Here is a 19,779-nt window from a genome sequence, read left to right on the forward strand (position 1 = left end):
GTGAAAAATCAGTAGTACAAGGGAAAAAATTATATTTTCGCATAACGGCGTGGCGTGTATTATAAGTGTATTAATTTTACAATTATTGTTTGCCATCGTTAGAAAAAGACACACAATAATCTGCTTGTTAACAAGGTAATTTATTACACATGAATATCGTAATGTACCACGTGCTTATGTTTGTAAAGAACGGCACCTACATTTGTTTGTAAACATCAACCACATGTATTTACGCTGTAGAACTACACTTCACGTGGGATTACTACAATAAGCAGACGACGGACACCAACACCACCTACAAGTCATATGATGACATGGAAGCAGCAGCGTCACCGCTGCAAGGAGCGCCTATATATTGCAGAGCATCCAGCGGACAGGCATCAGTCTTCGATTGGTCTCCCCTTCTCTTGCTTGCTTGGAGTACTAAGAGAAACCCAACCTCAAAGCCTCTAGTATGCTGCGGGACTCTTGGTTTCCCTTCTACCTGGCTTAGCTTGCTTGAAGTTCTATCGAGATTCCAACCTCAGTTGCTGAGCCTGCTGCGGGGCTCTGTGACTTTTTAACCCCCTCACTGCTTGCTTCGGAGCATTGGGGTTTCCTATACCACTCTGCTTAGCTTGCTTGGAGCTCTATCGAGATCCCAACCTCAGTTGCTTAGCCTGCTGCGGGGCTCTGTGACTTTTTAACCCCCTCACTGCTTGCTTCGGAGCATTGGGGTTTCCTACACCACTCTGCTTAGCTTGCTTGGAGCTCTGTAGAGATCATGTCCTTGCCGCACGGTCTTGGGCTACCTAATTTCTATCTCACAATAGAAACAATTGTATTGAAGTATTTCTGTAAATACTGTTATTAGAGGACTTTTTAAAATAATACACCGGTAGTGGGAGTCAGGACCGGATTTAGGGGAGATGCACCGGTGCACGTGCATCTCCCCCTTCGTTGTAAATATACACTAACTAAAATTAGAAGCTAGCAGTGAAAAAAGCAACACTTTCCGAAACTTTCTGCCGCCATGGGCTTTTGCAAAAACAACAGTTTAAGTCGATTTTATGAAGGTTCAAGGAAAAGGATTCACCAAGCAAAGCAATATAACAACTGTCAAATAAGGAAGAAACAGAAGCCAGGAGGAGTGAAGAACAATTCCTGCATATCACTTGCGACTCTCTTAGAAATACTCCCTCCTTCTGCTCTATGTATCAGCGTTGTCAAGGTGTAAAGAATATTGTCACATGTCACTTTGAAGAGTTTCAATAAGACTGCTTACTTTGGTAGTTATGGTGCACCCCTTCAGAAAATCCTGGATTTGACCCTCGTGGGAATCGATTCCGGACTCTCATTTACGCAACCTAGCTCTACATATCACCTGCACTAGCAGAAGTTTTACAATATATAGTAAATAAAAATTTCTTCCAGGAAAATAAGAACGGTCAATTATTATTGGGAATGAACAATATAGTTTTAATTAGGTTTTTCAACATTCTCGAAATCTACGCATTAGAATTTATCCGTATGTATGTTACCTTGTACACGTCGCTGTCATGGTACATTGCGTTGAGAGTAGACTCTGAATCGTTTGCAAAATAGCGCTTCTCGCTATTTGTTAGGTCTAGCGTATTTGTTTTATGCCGAAAAACGTTGGAACCGAAAATGACTAATTTGAACCATTTCCGGTTTGAATAGAAAGATAATGGAGGAGATTAAATTTATCCTTTGGATGATAAATCAATTACGAAAACTCGCATCTCGATATCTCTTATCATTTTTCTGCTCTGATGTCTGTCCACCGGCGGACAAAGCCGTTTGATAAGATTTCCGGCACTTATGCATAGCCTGTAGCCAGCCCCAAAATGTAGGGGGGCCGGTAGAAGTTTGGGGGGGCTCGACCCAACCATATTATAGTTCATCATCATATTATAGTTCATTTGCAAGACTACCGTGAAAATTTAGGGTGTCCCGGCACCCTAGCCCCCCGTGGATACGGCCCTGTGCATAGCATAGTTTGTAAGTCTAAAAGGGGAAAAAGAAACAAGACAATACTTGAATATGGGTTACTCTCTTAAAATTCGAGGGGAAAAAAATACGTCAGATTCAAGGACAAAATTGTGAATTTATTTTGCGTTGAAAACGCATGACTTTTTGCCCCCTCTCCCCCTCCCGAACTAACATGGTGTTTCCGTAACACTTTTAAGTGTACACGTTCCTGAGTTTGCGATTGCATTCAGTACTCAAAAATTTAATTTTGACTTTATTTAATGTAATTTTGACTTTGTGATCCAATGAAGCCTTTCTGTAGTTGACCAACCGCACCCTTCCACAGCTAACGTGAATTAAATTGCCATTACATTTCCCTCTTGCTCAGGACACGTTCCTTAGCTAATAGTGTTAAAGTGCAAACCCCCTCACATTTTAATCTTGCTCTCTTTTTTGCTGGACTTTTCTTTTTTTTTCTTTTTTCATTTTTTTATGGGAAGAAAGACTTTAGAAGTAAATGCAGAGGAAACTAAATACACTGAAAATTCTCCGTGACCATTATATTACAAATTATGGACACGTTAAAATATCGAACAATACCTTCGACAAGGACCAACATTCACAGACCAAAACTATATTCTTGAAGAAATTAAAAGTCGATTTAAAGCGGGGAGTTCGTGTTGTTATCCAGACCAAACTCTTTTGTCTGCAAGCGGGTCACGATGGCTCAGCGATAGAGCGCTTACCTTAGGTGCGTGGGGTCGCTGGTTCGATCCCACCCAAGTAATTTTGTGCTGAACTAGATCGTGTCCTTGGGTTTTCTCACGGCACTCCCGTTTACTCCCACTATCTAATTCCACTAATTCTTAGATCATCATTCACTTGCCTCCATCATCGTCTCCCTTAGCCTAAAAAAAGGACATAATCGTGGGACGTTAAACTCAAAGAATTCAAAGAGTTCTTTTGTCTTTAAGAATTCTGTCTTTTGTCTTCAGGAATTTAAAGCTTACAATTTAAATACGTTAATCATACATGTTGTGCTGTAGTATGATTGCTAAACATAGTCGCTTACTATGAGAGAACAACGAGAGCTTTTGTAAATGCTGCATTGAACCTCTCGGTTCAACAGTTCATAGAGTTATTAATTAGTTAGGCTGTATAGAGTGTGCGTGGGAATTGATGAAACATTATTTTGTCGTTGGAAAAAAAATAATGAAATGAAGCTTCCAGTTTTACGTCTAACGGTGACGGATGATTAATGAGAGTGAATCATTATAAAATAATTAATTATGAAATGATGATAATGGAAAGGAAATGGGAGAACACGGGGAAAACCCACGGATATGATATTGTCCACTCACTTGGCCTGGGATCTAACTAGGAAGCTGCATCAAATTGGAGATCTTTACCACTGACCCACAGCGCTCCTCCTATTGTAATTACAGTTTGAGCTTTTGTGTTTTACGCCCTTCTGCAACATATAGCTTATGAATGTTTGTATCTAGTATTAACGTACATTCAGAACCACAACCTGGGCTTGAAGCAGGTGGAGTTCACAGACCATTATTAATCACGGTATGAACTGTTACCCACCACACCATCTCGTCTCTAAAAGAGCTTGATCACATGAAATATACGAGGTATGTTCAAAAAGAAACAGAACTTCTGATACAGCGCACCAGCCGCCAGAGGGAGCGCGCTGCGGATACCGAATGCACCTAGCGTTAGGTTTAGACAAAAAAAAAAAAAAACCTGCCATCTACCTCGTTTCGTTATAACGGTTTGTCGCCGAGCTACAGCCGCTGAAATGAACACGTGCACAAGCTGTTCCATCGGGTTAATGATACCGTGACAATGAAAGAGTTTGAAGAAAGCATGTGCGTGTGAAATTTTTACTTCAAACTCGACAAAGCATTTACGGAGACATTCCAATTACTTTTTCAGTTTATTCTGCGTCTCCTCGTCCTAAGAAAGCACTCTGAGTCGGTCAAAGATCAAGGTGACGTTGGTTATGTTTTGTGATTGGAAAGGCGTTGTCCATCTTGAATTTGTATCACATGGTCAGATAGTAGACAAACAATTGTACAAGGACATTTTTAACGCGGTTGAGGGATGTGCGGAGGAAGAGGCCTGAATTGTGGAAAAAAACAGACTTAGATAGTGCACAGTGCCAATGTTTCTACTCACGCTTCGGTCCTCATCCACAGTTATCATCAGACTTCCGTTGTGCCTTATCCATCCTATTCTCCGGACCTAGCCCTAGCTGATTTTTTCCTGTTTCCTAAACTTAAAATTACTTTGAAAGTAAGTCGTTTCCAAATCACAGAGGAGTTTCAGGACAATGCGACAAAAGATCTGCGCATCATCCCAGAAAGTGCGTTCCAGGAAGCTTTTCTAAAAATAGAAGAGACGTTGGAAACGGTGTGTTGCCAATAGATTTTTTTAAAACAAAAGTTCTGTCTTTTTTTAATACGCCTCTTATATTGTTATTAAAAATAAGCATGCACGCGAAATTTGATGAGAATGGGTTGAGAAAATCATTGCAAAAGTTAACGCAACTAGATAGAATGCAACATTTCCTTCAGGCATACTTTCGGGTGAGCTGACCAACCGCCTCCCCCTGCCAACGCTAAGACAAATGAAGATTATCTGCTACTCTAGTGAAGGGTGCGTCATTTAACAAATTGTGTTTTTTCCACTCCTCTCCTAGGCAAAATTTTCTGGAAGAGAGTCTTTAAAAATCAATTTGACTCTAATTCAGCAATATTAAATTAATAAATGACAGGCGTATGTTTTCACTGAAAATAACGTAAACACGTGCTAAGTAGATCGACACATGGAGTGCTCATCGCACAAGAAATTCAAATCTTTTTCTTTAAATCATTTTTGACATATTTCGACATATTTAAGATCTGTACCTGAAGCTCCTGAATGTCCCATATGAGATCTAAGTTCATAACTGAAATTTTGCAGGAGAGAAATCCGAAGTGCACCACCTCATGAACAATTTATATTTCTGTTACATTGACAACCAAAACAATAACTAAGCAGTTTATGGTCTTCTAGCTTACTGTTTACAATACTTTTTTTTTTTAAGTTATCTAAATACAGAAGTGAATGAAGGCATTAGTCTGTTTACCCCTTTTCCGGACTTACTAGGGAAGGTCGCGAGGTGTTATTCTGACTTTATATCGATACTATGCTCAATCGATTCTTTTCTACATATCATACAATGACGCAAACAGAGAAATCCTCGATCGCAAGCGTGTTTGAATTACGAACGTTAAAAGTTCAAAATTGAACAGATTTTGCAGAAAGTTTGAAGTAACCATTTCTTGAGAAGATGCTTTTTTTTTTTTTTTTTGTAACGGAGGATTTTCTTGGGTATCCGGCACAATGATAAGGTCAAAACGTACGCAGTTTGCATAATAACAGCACTTATTAGGAAGGGAGTGAGGGATAATGGCGTCTTACAACTTGCAAATTGCCATCTGTTTGGCACACCGGGTCGATAAGCTAATAAAATGAATCTCATACCCCTATTTGACTGTATTGTCATTCAAATATCCCTTTCCTGTGTGGCCACCTTCAAATTGAATAATGGGGGCCGCGGTGGCTCAGTGGTAGAGCGTTCACCACCGGTGATTGGGGTCCCTGGTTCGATCCCAGCTCGCGCCGTGTGGACTTTGTAGTGGACAAACACCGAGCTCGTGGGTTTTCTCGGGGTTCTCCCGTTTCCTCCCACTTTCTTCATTCCACCATTTCATTCATTTCTCATAATCGCCGTCTGCTTTAGTCTAACCGGCATAACCGTGGGGCGTAAAACTCAAAGATTTAATTTCATTTCATTTCAAATTGAACAATGACATTTGTCTCCGAAACGCTTTGCCAGGCTTGCGAAATTCAATGAAGAATGTCGTGTTATTCATAATTATTCTTGTGATAATCTATATCGTGACGTTCTTGCCTTCTGTAAATAGGAGTGAGACTGTATTTTCTCAAAAGTATCTGTCACAAGTCACAAATGTGTTGTTTTGTCCAGATCAGATATCCAGCAAACATTTTGCATTTTCGGCACTACAACATAGTATATATGTAGAAAACAAAATTCAATTTATTGTCAAAATGAAGTTAAACCAAATAAGTTATCCACAACAAGCTGGCACTGACAGTGAATAAGAATATCAATTTACACCACCTCCTTAATAAGTATCCTTATCTTGCAAAATGCGTATGTTTTTACCTCACCATTGTGCTGGATACCCAAGAAAACCCTCGATACTAAAAATGAAGCGTGTATCTCAAACGGTGGCGGCGATTAGACGTTAAAAGTTGGGGGGCAAGACATGATCTGAATATTTGTACTTCAATCTTAGTTTCTCTGGTTGTTTCTAACACTTTGTTTGACGAAAGGTTGTATAACCAATAGGATAGTATCTTTTTCGGTTAAAATATCGTATATCGTATTTCATATTCTATTAAGTAAATTGACAAGAGCAACGTAAATGGGTACTAGCCCTTTGTTGTGGTCCAATGGTTAATCTTTGGGTTATTTTCTGCCGCAATTAAAACGCAATTCCTGTAGCTTTCTTAACTCCACGGGAAGACAACCAATATGTACCCACGCAACGGCAAATATTATATGGTACCATTTTTTTCTATGAAACAGTAATACATACAAAAACTTCACATTTCCAAATGAAACTATACACATTAACGGGTTACTTCAAAAAAGTGAGGGGCAACTGCCCCCCTTTGCCGCCCCTAATTGCCGCCCATGATCTCAAACATAGTTACTTCAAACTTTCTGCAAAATCTGTTCATTTTTGAAATTTTAACGCTCGTAATTCAAGCAGACTTGCAATCGAGTATTTCTCCATTTGCGTAATTGTTTCATATGTAACAACGAATTGAGTACAGTATCGACATGAAGTCAGAGTAACACCTTGTGATCTTCCCTAGTTAGATAAACCAAGAGGTCCTACATTATGAATTGTTAACGGTTGCCCCATAATCGCGGATTCTTCACAAAACTGAATCACTCATTGTTTCACGAAAGTATAGAGGAAACAGCGACATAGCAGAAATTTAAATTTTAAAAAAAATCAAGTAGTCATTTTGAAGCTAAGTAGCTTCAGTGAAGAAAAACTTTGCGTCGGCGATCTCATAAATGTGATTCTTGAAAAAAAATGAAGAAGAAGAAGAGTTTTCTGTAAGATTAAAAAAAAAAGAAGTCATGAAAAAAGCAAACACTAAGAAAAGAACAATGTACAGGAAGAAATAAAACAGTGTAGAAAACCGAAACGAAGAAGAGAAAAAAAAATAGGCAGAGTTTTAACTTTTCTAATCATTCGTTGTTGTAAGGCGTGCAGCTGAGCCAATAAATTCCAATTCGTTGCTACCAGGAAACCCGTGAAAGATTAAAAAGTTTCTCCTCACAACAAACAGTGATGTGTCGCGAAATGTAACAAGAAAGAACTAAAGAAAAGAAAAAAATTGAAACTTTTTCTCTGTAGCTACAGTTAGTTTTCAGAGGCGCAGAGTTTGATAGGAAAAGAAAGAGAGAGACAGAAAAAAAAGAAATCAGATTAACGAAATCCGCGCATTTAACTTAACAGCAGGCTGGCACCTTGCCAATACGCACTATACTATATAAGACACACATCTGTAACAATAAAAAGAGCATCTCAGAGTTTCAAAATGTCCTTCTTCAACTGGATAGTTTCATGGTTGGAGTTTAACATTCTTTTAGGCATGAGACGTGAATCTACAACTTAAAATGTGGAATCCGAAGGAATTGTCTACTTCCACTTCTACTGGGTATCAAACACAGACATCCAGCACCAGAAAGCCTTCATTAACGGTCTAGTTGAGTTGAGTTGAGTTGATTTTGCGTTTAACGTCCCTTTAGCAGCGAGGCTATATGAGACAGGACCTTCTGATTAACGTGGAATCCGAACCACATGAGTTCTGCAGGGAATTGATCTCATTAATGGTCTAATATCTAGTGCGTATGTCTTTGGTGTACAAGGTCCCGGGTTTGGTGTGAAAGTACAGAATTCACACAGTGGTTCAGATTCCACTTTAAACTGTATGAGGGGGCCGCGGTGGCTCAGTGGTAGAGCGTTGACCTCTGGTGCTAGGGGTCTCGGGTTCAAACCCTGCTCCCGCCAAGTGAACTTTGTGGTGGACAAACACCGTGTGCGTGGGTTTTCTCGGGGTTCTCCCGTTTCCTCCCACTTTTTTTCATTCCACCATTTCATTCATTACTTATTATCACCGTCTCCTTTAGCCTAACCGGCATAACCGTGGGACGTAAAACTCAAAATTTCATTTCATTTCATTTCAAACTGTATGAGTCGTCCCATATAGCATCATTGCTGACAAAGGATATAAATACAGATCAATCAACATATATGTATTTATTTATGTTCCTTTGTTTGCCATGCACGAATGATCCAGTGATCTGAGGCCAGATTCCAGTCAAGAGGCGTCAGTTAATGGTTCGAATCCCTCTAAAGACCACTGTCTCCTTCGTTACCTTGCGTATTTGTATATCTTTTTCTTTTTCAATTTAAATTTGCATTCTCTGTATAATTGTTTCTATATAATACTTTATAAAGGTAACCAAGAAAGTTCTATCGCTTTTCCACCCACCACATTCGAACATCGATATATCAACTAAAACATACCTGCAAGATAAAAAATAGTCCCTATCAGCATCAACGACTTCTGCCAACGTTCTGGAAGGCCATGGATTTAATCGCGATAGAAGTTGGTGGACCGTGAAGCAAAGAAGGTATCAAGTTAATTTTGCACCTCTACTAGAGATTTAAACTGGCGTCCTATAAGGTGATTGTCCAAGGACTGGAACAGGTGATAATAGGGCGGTGCCATGTCCGGGGAGTATGGTGGATGCAATATTGTTCCCAATCCAAGGCGCAGAATGGTGTCCCGGGTCATCCTAGTCACATGGGGCTTAGCATTGTCCTCTAACAGGAAGACACTTTTGCGATTCAGAAATGCTGCCTCCAGAGTTTTGAGTTTTTCTTAAACTCGGCTGACAGTATACAGTTGCATTGATGCTCTGACCAGCTGGTAGCAGTTCCCGATGCACGATGCCGTGAGCAGTCAACCGAACACACAAGAGGACCTTCTTCTGGTGCAGTCTGGTTTCGGCTGTTTTGGGACCGATTCATAGGATGTTGACCAATGATGACGGCGCCGTGGAGCTTTGTACAGGACCCACTTCTCATCACATGTCAACACCCTGTCCAGAAATGGCTCCTTCCTCATACGAGACAGCAAAGAAACACACATGTCTTGTTGCGTTGCCTTCTGGTCAGGAGTCAAATCATGTGGGAGCCATCAACCCAACTTGTAGTGCTTCCTAAGTTGATGGAGGTGCTGCCTAATAGTTTTTTCACTCACACTGAATTGTAGCTCCAGTTTCTCACATGTCTTGTCACGGTTCGCCTCAATTGCTGCCTGAAGATCTTTATTTTATACATGGGTTGGTCTTCAATTGTTTTGTCACCGTCCTTATACTTGTTAAACCACCGCTGCACTGTTCGCGTAGTCACGACACCCTCATCAAAGGCCTGGCATATCTTCCGTCCCGTTGAAGCAGCGTTTGACCCTAGTTTGAACTCGTACATCATACATGCCCTTATGACGCTCTGTGGAGGTCCCATGTTCACTCTATCCTTACGCCAGTTGACGATGTAACTGAACTGCCACAACCAGGTAGTATTTTGGATATACCAACACCAACAACTGACCTTCACCTTATCTCCATTCGCATTCAACTCACGGTGTGAGGGCCAATGGAACACAGACCTCCACAAAAGCGACATAACTTTCTTGGTTAGCTTTATAATATTTTATCATGACCAAAATCAGTGTTTCATCGTTATTACAATATTGAAATCGCAAACTGTTCAATTTACTAAATACAATTCACATCGAGTTTTTTTTCTTTTACGTAACAGTGATGTCTTAGAGTAGTGGCTTAAGCGTCGGTTTCAGAATTTAGGGATCCTGCGTTCGATTCCTGCTGAGTTAATTAAAGAACTTTTCATTATTTGCAGTATTAATACTTGCGATGTATAATGATATGAAAAAATTCAATTTCTCTCTTAGAGTAGAAACGGCTTTCCTCACCGTTCGCGTTTAGAAAGGTCAAATACCAACAACATGTCTACAAAATGATGTCAGCCGTATTATGTGGACCAGTTCTGCCACATTGACTGGTCCTTACAGCATACTAATCTTTCTCCATTCATTTCTGTCCTCAGCCTCAGCTTTTGTTAAGGCATCAAAATTTTCGAACTTCATATCTTCCAGAAGCTGCCGCTTTCTTCATCCCCTTTTCCTCCTTCCAGAAACTAATCCCTCTAAAGTATTTCTTATAAGACAATTCATCTTTAGACAGTGTCCTAACCAATTTCTTTTCCTTTTTGCTATCAACTTCAGTATTCTTCTTTCTTCATTCACTCTTCTCAGAACTTTTTTTTATATATTATTTTCTCTTTCCAGCTGATTTTTTATCTTTCTCTATATCTATATCTCGAACCTCACTATAATGGATATAATTATAATTATAATAAAACATAAGTAAAAGTACAGTAATATGAGTATGACTATCCAGCTCTACATTATAATACTGGATGGAAGACTCAAAGCCCGTTTTATAGCCTCTTTCTCCAAAGTTTGTATTTATTAAATATGTCGTGACAACTGTTTGTATGAATATTTACCTTTTATTTCATTAATGATGATCATTGCATTTACAAAAGCAAAAGGACTCGTTTGGTGTCGGGCGGCCACGTAGCCAAGGGGAGTCGTCCAGGGGGTCCGGACCCCCCTTCCAAACCAGAAATGAAAAAAAAAAAATTAAGGAAGGATGAAACAAAAAGAAACGAGAAAAAGAAGAATCAGTGTTAAAAATAAAAGGCCACATAAAGCTTTTGGTTACTCTTTCTTAAGAGATTTGTATTATGTATTACTTGGGTGGCGAATGAGCGGGATATTTCAGGGAAATTTCAAGTTCTCGAAAGCATAGTGCCGTTCTGTAATAGTGTGGGCATTTTTGTTATAATTTTTCGTCATCGCTTCTCTACAGTATCAACCATGTTATTTCAGAAATAGTTTTCTATTGTTCCTTAAAGTTATGTGGAAGGAAAGTTCTGTTAATATTTGATTCAACAGAGAAAGGAACGCAGATATTGTAAAATATTTTACAAGACATTATTGAATATTTGCTTTTTATAATAGTGGATATTTACTTTTTATAATAGTTGAGGTCAGAATGAAAGGAAATTGTTATATTTGATTGAACAGAGGAAGACACGTAAATATTGTAAAATCTTTTTGAATACTTTTAAAAATTCTTTTACTGGAGATTTCTTCACGGTTTATTATTAAAATACTTACTAATATATTTTCAGTTTATTGCCCTAACAAACCAATATATGTTGCCTGTAAAATAGTTTAGAATGATCGAGTCCCTGGTGTGATGATCACAGTATTTTATGTCACGGACCCGGACCCCCTTTATGAAATCCTGGCTACGTGCCTGTGTCGGGAGTGTTTCCTTTATTAGTGCACATCCTGCCCCCAAAACAAGCTATTTCAAAACGACAGTGCCCGGTTCTTCAATTTCCTCTTCCTCTCTTCAAGAGAGAGTGAGTGAAAGTTGAGAATCTCAACCTAAAAGACCTGGGATTTTTTATTTTCTGGCAGCCGTTCTTTTCGAAAAGACAGCAGTTGATAATTACTAATTAAATGTTGGATGATCAGTTTATATTCTTAACTGTTGTCTCAAACTTTTCATTCACATGTTACGACACAGCAGAAATCTATTGTTTCTGACTTGTGGAAATTTCGTACCACTTTTCATTAGCAAATTACGAAATATTTTAAAAATTCATATCGGACGATTATTTACGAAAAGGGTGAAAAGAACATGGACATTCTCCATAATCCTGAGCGCATAACGTTCGTTTAACAGTAAGTGGTGGATATCTATATTCTTGATAGTAAAGAAAATAACGATACCTTCATGGCAGTGAGTGTACTTTAAAATATAATCTTTTAATTTGTCTGTATTGTATGATTAGTTGATTATCAAATATATATATATGCAGTAGCAAGGTATTTTACCAGATATAAAATAATTTTGGCGAATTAATTTCTAATTACATGCTTATTTGCATTTATTTCAGTCTGATATCACACCCATTCAAGTATCACTGATTATTCAAGAGATTTTCAGCCGAGAATTATTATAAGTATCTGTTTTGGGACTAAAACTAAATAAAAATGCAATTCGGGGCAATAAACACCAATTTTAATACCTAAGCATTAAAATTGAAATTTACATGTGTAATAAATATTACACTCTTGATGATTTCATCCTATCTTTATGTTTAAAGTATACATTTACAGAACATCTGAGACCGAGTTTCGAACCCTACATCTTCAATTTTCTTAAGATCTTTACGAAGACTCAGTGCCTCACCACGATCGGCTACCGTCGACGCAAGTACTTCTAGTATATAAGTAAAGAACGGAATGGAAATGCAATTCCCTCTGTACAAATCTGTAGAAATTACGGATCTAGGCTTACTTTTCCTGGACTTAGTCCCTGAAAGGAATTCTAGTTTTTTTTTTTTTTTTTTTTGTGAACAGAAATGTATAAGGGCTAAAATTTTATTGCATTCACATAATAGGAAACATACTTTAATTTAGTCTTTTAACAAGCTATAATAGATGTATATCTTGAAATATGAATTTTCTTTAGAATTTATAATACACGTATAGCTTAACAGTCGCTTTTATTCTTACTTTTAATTTTTGACGTCTCAGTGGTTTAGGAAGTGACATAGACTACACTCTCACGGTTAACCTTCTTATTAATTTATGTTAAAAAGATAATCACTATTTATATCTTTTTCTATATTATAGTGTTTCAATAATATTGAAGTGTATGACAAAGTGCTGTATTTTTCTGCATTTTTGCTCTCAACTGTTCTCAGCACGTAAATAAAATTTACTATTATTATTATTATTATTATTATTATTATGCGTGCTGATTTGTAGTGTTAGGATCGATCGACATTGGCAGCACTAAATTCTAGAGGCGAAATATTGAGAAGAGTGACAATGTCTTACAGTAATTTAAAATGAAGATATGTTAAATCAGGAATGCAAATAAGCAACACAATTTTACTAGTCCAAGAAAAAAGCTACTAGTCCACATCCCACAATAGAAATCATTTACTTACCTTCGGTATGATATTAAATACTCGCCCGCACCGATGAACCACTCGCTCCAGGCGAGTGGGGGAGTGGTTATTTGCATCCCTGTGTTAAGTGAAATAACAGAGCAATTCTTACAATAAATAATAAACTGTTTTAACGTTATGGCAAGGGATCTAGTTGCCAATCTTGATTTCATTGTTATGTCTGTATCTTCAGTGTATCTTTACGTTATAATCTTTTATTCAAAGAACTATCTTTTTTGTTTAAATGTGACAATAATTGACGTGCCTGAAGTTGGCCCCCCCAACCTCTCCCAAATTAAACCAAACGTTGCACATCGTTAGTGCACGTTAGTGCACTGAGAACTAACGTTAGTGCTATCAGCGTTTACGAAATATTGAAGATTTTTGGTGGGAGACCAACATCATATGAAGTTAGCCCATACGCATCTTTATGTACACAGATTTTCACAAAACTTAGCTCATCGTTAGTGTATCGTTAGTGCACTTAAAAACACTAAGCACTACCGTTAGTGCTACCCAGTGATTTATTTGTGGATTTTGTAGAAGGGGGGAATGTTTATGCAAGATTGTGTTCCGTATAACAGAACAACTTTACAGTCGGGTTGGGACAACGTTATTTTTAAAACCATCTACTTTAAAATTATGGTACTAGTTTGATAGGCGGTCCCCAAGTTCTTCATTTTTTACCTTTTTAAAAACAATTTTATGATAAATACGGGTAGGTACGTTATATGAGATTTGGTTAGGTAAATTAGTTTACATGTGTTACCTTGCTACTTTTCGTCCTACTGCTGAAGACAAGTGTGCAACATCCAGTAAAAGCCCTATAGTTACATTGCAATCTGCACAACTTGTCGTAACAAGTGTCACGCTCCTACGTAAAACAGTTTTGTTATGACAAATAATTCTTTAGTCCGTTCTAATTTGGGCTTTGAAAACCAAATTCCTCACCCGAACAATAAATATGATAAAAGGTAATAGTTTACTTTGGGCAGAACAGTGATAGGTGCACATACACTTGAACCTGATTTTATTAAATAAAAGGGGAAAGACGGTACTAAGTGCCATTTCTTATATAAATGAGTTTCGGCAGGAGTGCGTGACCCTAACACTGTTCTGCTGAAAGTAAGCTTCCTGGTCATCAAAATATACTTGTATTAAAACGAATCCAGAATTGAACAAAAACTGTAATCTGGTCTCCGAAGAATCATGAGCATGTATTAAACAAATTCCAATATGATGCTACCTAGGAAAAAAATACCTTTTCTTTCACTTTTACTCTGGAAATTGAAACAGCCATTGTAGCCTACAATATTTACAGTTTTTACAACAAAATAACGAGAAAGGATTGACTGCCAATTTCACCTTGAGTTAAGCTGGAGCATGACTTACGGCATGTTATCTAACACTGTCTTTAGAAATTAACAATATTTTCACAGCGTATCTCACTTTAGAATAGTGAAGCAATAGGAGGTTAGTTTACATCGGATACCGTTTTTTTTTAGTTGGTTTGTCGGTAGCAATATGATGTCCATTTTTTATCCAGCTGAAAGCATTCTTTTCTGCATTGAAATATGTAATGTCTGGCGCATTAACGTTTATGGAAAGAAGAGATTTGAGGGTTTTTACAGATAAATGGTTTCTAGCGTCAGTATGCTGTAAGTTTAAGTTGGAAAAGCCTCTCTTACACTCTGCAGAAGAAACTGAAAGCAATTCTATGAACAATTCTTCAGAAAGCAATTTTATAAACAAAACCAACATAGCTCGCGACAATAAACATACTGGAAAAAATAAAGAATCGCTACTAAAACATGAAGTTGAATCATTGCACTTCAAAAGAGTTTATAGCTTAAAAAACGGGGAAAATATCTTCCCAGGTTGGGAAGGCTGAATTAAACCTAGAGACAGGGAATCAAAATTTAAAAGGGGGGAAATTCCCAGGTTTCCCAGGCTACAAATAAATCCCTGGTGCTTCCATATTTTGGGATTTACTCAAGATTTTCGGTGGGGGCTCCAACTTCAGAAATATCAAATGCTAAACAAATTGATGTAGAAATATGGGGTTAACGGCAGTCGTTAGTGCATAGTTAGTGCACTTAAATACACTAAACACTAATGTTAGTGCTACCATATTTTGGGATTTCTTCAAGATTTTTGGTGGGGGCCCAACTTCAAAAATATCAAATAATATACAAATTGACGTAGAAACATGCGGTTAATGGCATTCGTTAGTGCATCCTCAGTGCACTTAAAATACTAAACATTGATGTTAGTGCTACGATATTTTGGAATTTATTCAAGATTTTCGGTGCGGTTCAACAACTTCAGAAATATCAAATTCTATATAAATAGCGGTAGAAACATAGTGTTAACGGCAATCGTTAGTGCATCGTTAGTGCACTTAAACGCACTAAGCACTAACGTTAGTGCTACCATATTTTGGGATTTATTCAAGATATTTGGTGGGGGCAACCTCAGAAATATAAAATTCTATACAAATTGACGTAGAAAAATGCGGTGAACGGCAATCGTTAGTGCACTTAAACACGCTAAGCACTAACGTTAGTGCTACCATATTTTGGGATTTATTCAAGATTTTTGGTGTGGGGCCAACTTCAGAAATATCAAATTCTACACAAGTTGACGTATAATCATGTGGTTAACGGCAATCGCTAGTGGACTTAAACATACTAAACACTGACGTTAGTGCTACCATATTTTGGGATTTATTCAAAATTTTTGGTGTTGGGCCAACTTCAGAAATATCAAATTCTATACAAATTGACGTAGAAACATGCGGTTAACGGCAATCGTTAGTGCATCGTTAGTGCACTTAAATGCACTAAGCACTACCGGTAGTGCTACCATATTTTTGGATTTATTCAAGATTTTTGGTGGGGGCCAACTTCAGAAATATCAAAGTCCATACAAACTGTTAGTGCTTTCTGGAAGCACTAGCAATGCACTAACGAATAGCACTACATTTTGTTAGTGCTTGAAGTTGGGGCAAGTTCACCGCACCCTCCAAAGATATTTTACTTGTAGCACCTACAGTAATGAAGTACTAACGTTAGGGATTGGTGCACTAAGAAGCACTAACAATGCACTAACAATTGCACTAGAAGAGATCATTAGTGCTTTTGAATTTGGCGGAAATTTGATGGAATTAAAACTTACCACTAAATTTCTTATGGGAGTTTCGTGACATGTAATTGTCCATGACTACACTAATAGTGAAGCACTAACGAAATTGTTAGTGTATTATACAAGCACTAACAAATGGCACTATTTTTCCGTTAGTGCTTAAAGTGTGGGTGCGAATTTCATGCTGACCCCGCAAAGGTTTTTTTACTTGTAACACCTACACTAATGAAGAAGTAACTTTAGGTATTTGTGGTCTAAGAAGCACTTACAATGCATTAACAATTGCACTAAGAGTGGTAATTAGTGCTTTTGAATGTGGTGGGAAACTGATACAATGAATAATTTCCCATGTATTTCTTATAGGAGTTTCGTGATTTATAATTGGCCATATCTACACTAATGGTGAAGCACTGACGAAACTACTTGTATCTTCTAGAGGTACTAACAATGCACTAACGAATAACACTAATCTTTTGTTAGTACTTGTACTGGGAGCTAAGTTCACACTATTTCCGAAAGTTTTCTTTACTTGTAACATTAGTGCTATCTAGTGCACCAACACCTAAGTTTAGTGCTTCATTAGTGTAGGTGCTACAAGTAAAAAAAACCTTTGCAGGCCAGCGTGTACTTGGTTTCCACTTCAAGTACTAACGAAAAATAAGTCCATTCGTTAATGTATCGTTAGCGCTTCTACAAAACACTCATAGTTCCGTTAATGCTTAACTATTGATGTAGATATGGCCAATTATATGCCACAAAAATCCCATAAGAGATTCATGTGGAATTTTTCATTGCGTCAAATTTCCGCCAAAATCAAAAGCACTAATAATCTCTTCTACTGAAATCGTTAGTGCTTCTTAGTGCACTAAAACCTAACGTTAGTATTTGATTAATGAAGGTTCTACAAGTAAAAAAAAACGTGTGGAAGCCTTGATGCACTTGGCACCCCCACTTCAAAAAATAACGAGTAGAAAACACTATCAGTTTCGTTAGTGCTTCACTATTAGTGTAGTTATGGCCAGTTACATGTCAGGAGACATAAGAAATTAAAGGGGAGTTTTTCACTGTGTCAAATTTCTGCCAGATTAAAAAGCACTAATGATCTCTTCTAGTGCAATCGTTATTGCATCATTAGTACTTCTTTGTGTACCAACCCCTAACATTAGTGCATTGTTAGTGTAGGTGCTACAAGTAAAATATCTTTGATGGTCAGCGTTAATTTGCGCCCACTTCAAGCACTAACAAACTGATTAGTATATTCATTAGTGCTTCTAGAAAATACTGACAGTTTGTATGAAATTTGATATTTCTGAAGTTGGCCCCACCAAAAATTTTGAATAAATCCCAAAATGTGGTACCACTAACATTAGTGCTTAGTGCGTTTAAGTGCACTAACGATGCACTAACGATTGCCGTTAACCCCATGTTTCTACCTGTACTTGTACAGAATTTGATATTTCTGAAATTGCCCACCCCACCGAAAATTTTGAATAAATCCCAAAATATGGTAGCACTAACGTTAGTGCTTAGTGCGTTTAAGTGCACTAACGATGCACTAACGATTGCCGTTAACCGCATGTTTCTACCTCTATTTGTATAGAATTTGATATTTCTGAAGTTGCCCACCCCACCGAAAATCTTGATAAAAATCCCAAAATATGGTAGCACTAACGTTAGTGCTTAGTGTGTTTAAGTGCACTAACTGTGCACTAAGGATGCGCTAAGTTTTGTGAAAATCTGTGTACATAAAGATGCGTGGGGGGCTAACTTCATATGAAGTTGGCTCCCCACCAAAAATCTTCAATATCTAGTAAACGATGATAGCACTAACGTTAGTTCTTAGTGCACTAACGATGTGCAACATTTGGTTTAATTTGGGAGAAGTGGGGTGCCAACTTCAGGCACGTCAATAATTGACCAAGATTTTTTGCATGCCGAATATGTAATTTTAAGCAAGGTTGACTCATTCTTTTAAATGGTGGTTCAATGAAATTTTAATTTGCATAATTCTGTTACTGGTATATTATGAAATTTACTATTTTTATTTTAATCTTGTTTTGTAAATCAGTTGGAGCCTTATAATTTGAATATATTAACCTTTTGACAGGATCTTAATCTGGTCTAATATTCATTCTATAATATTCAATCTATATTGTAAATTTTCTGATGTATTTAAAATGATTATATAATGGTTTTAATATAATGCTGTAATTTTGCTTATGAACAGTTCATAGCACTTAAAATAAAATTATTATTATTATTATTATTATTATTATTATTATTATTATTATTATTATTATTATTATTAGTATTAGTATTATTATTATAGTAACCATAAGTAATGTCTTCATCTAAAGACATATTGTAGCCATACACTGAACAAGAATATAAGAATGAAACAGAAATAAAGATCACCCATTCAAAGCTTAATAATTTTTTACTCAACAACAGTTTTATGTTCGTGTGAGAAGCAGGGGGAAAAAAGCAAAAAGCGAAATTCAATATAGATTTTTATAGCTGCAATTGGAAAGACATTATTCCGTATTTCCAACAGGGATATCTTGTGTTATTACCAAATGTTATCTGTTGTTTGCTCTGGCAACATTTGTTAGATTAATGGCTATAACTGGATGAGGTCTGTAACGAAACTACGATGATCGTTAAGTCTCTGTAACGAAAGTACGATGATCGTTAAGTCTATATAAACGCGAGAGTGGAATGCGTCAGGCTTTTAAAATACTGTATACATAATATTCATTCTTACTTTGTCAACTCTCATCATAACCAATTAATTGTTTCTTTAGTTTATTCTATTTAATTTACTAAGAAACTTTATTAATTAGGCCGATTTGTTCTTGGATTTATTTGTGTATCGCTTTCTTTTCAGCAGCGAGGCTAATGAAACCTTTGTGAACAGTATAGGCAAAATTATTGAGTATATTTCTGGGTACAAATGCACAAATTTTTGTATAGCAATATATCCTATCCTTTATGTTGAGTTAATACAATTTTTCAAAATCCTCCCTCCAATACAGAATATTCAAGGTGTTTCAAAACAACACCGACAACGTTTGGGAAGTGATTCCTGACACCAAGATAAGAAAAAAAAAGGTACAGACCAACCTTGGTGTAGAAATCCGTCATTTTGAAGTTATAGGGTGCCGAAAACATGAAAAAATGAACTTTAAAGGTTCATAGCTCCAATACTATGAGACCTACCGTAGTCGGGTCAAGACTCTACTTAGGAACTAATATGTACCTTGTCCAAATATCCATGTTTCAGAATCCTGCGGTACGTCCGCAACAATTTATATAGATGAAGTTGGTGAGTACTTCAAATGATATGCCCGTAGCCAAACTCCCTCTATAAAAATTG

At 37.2% G+C, this 19,779-nt stretch overlaps 1 protein-coding gene across 1 annotated transcript in view; it reads right to left on the minus strand.

Annotated features, from left to right (window-relative positions):
• Nucleotides 1–19,779, minus strand: part of LOC145670990 (centrosomal protein of 104 kDa) — a 279,449-nt gene that overhangs the window by 66,362 nt on the left and 193,308 nt on the right. The window lies entirely within an intron of this gene.

The sequence above is a fragment of the Thermobia domestica genome, chromosome 2 (genome assembly GCF_964235325.1).
Source record: "Thermobia domestica chromosome 2, izTheDome1.hap1.1, whole genome shotgun sequence".
Taxonomy (NCBI): domain Eukaryota; kingdom Metazoa; phylum Arthropoda; class Insecta; order Zygentoma; family Lepismatidae; genus Thermobia; species Thermobia domestica.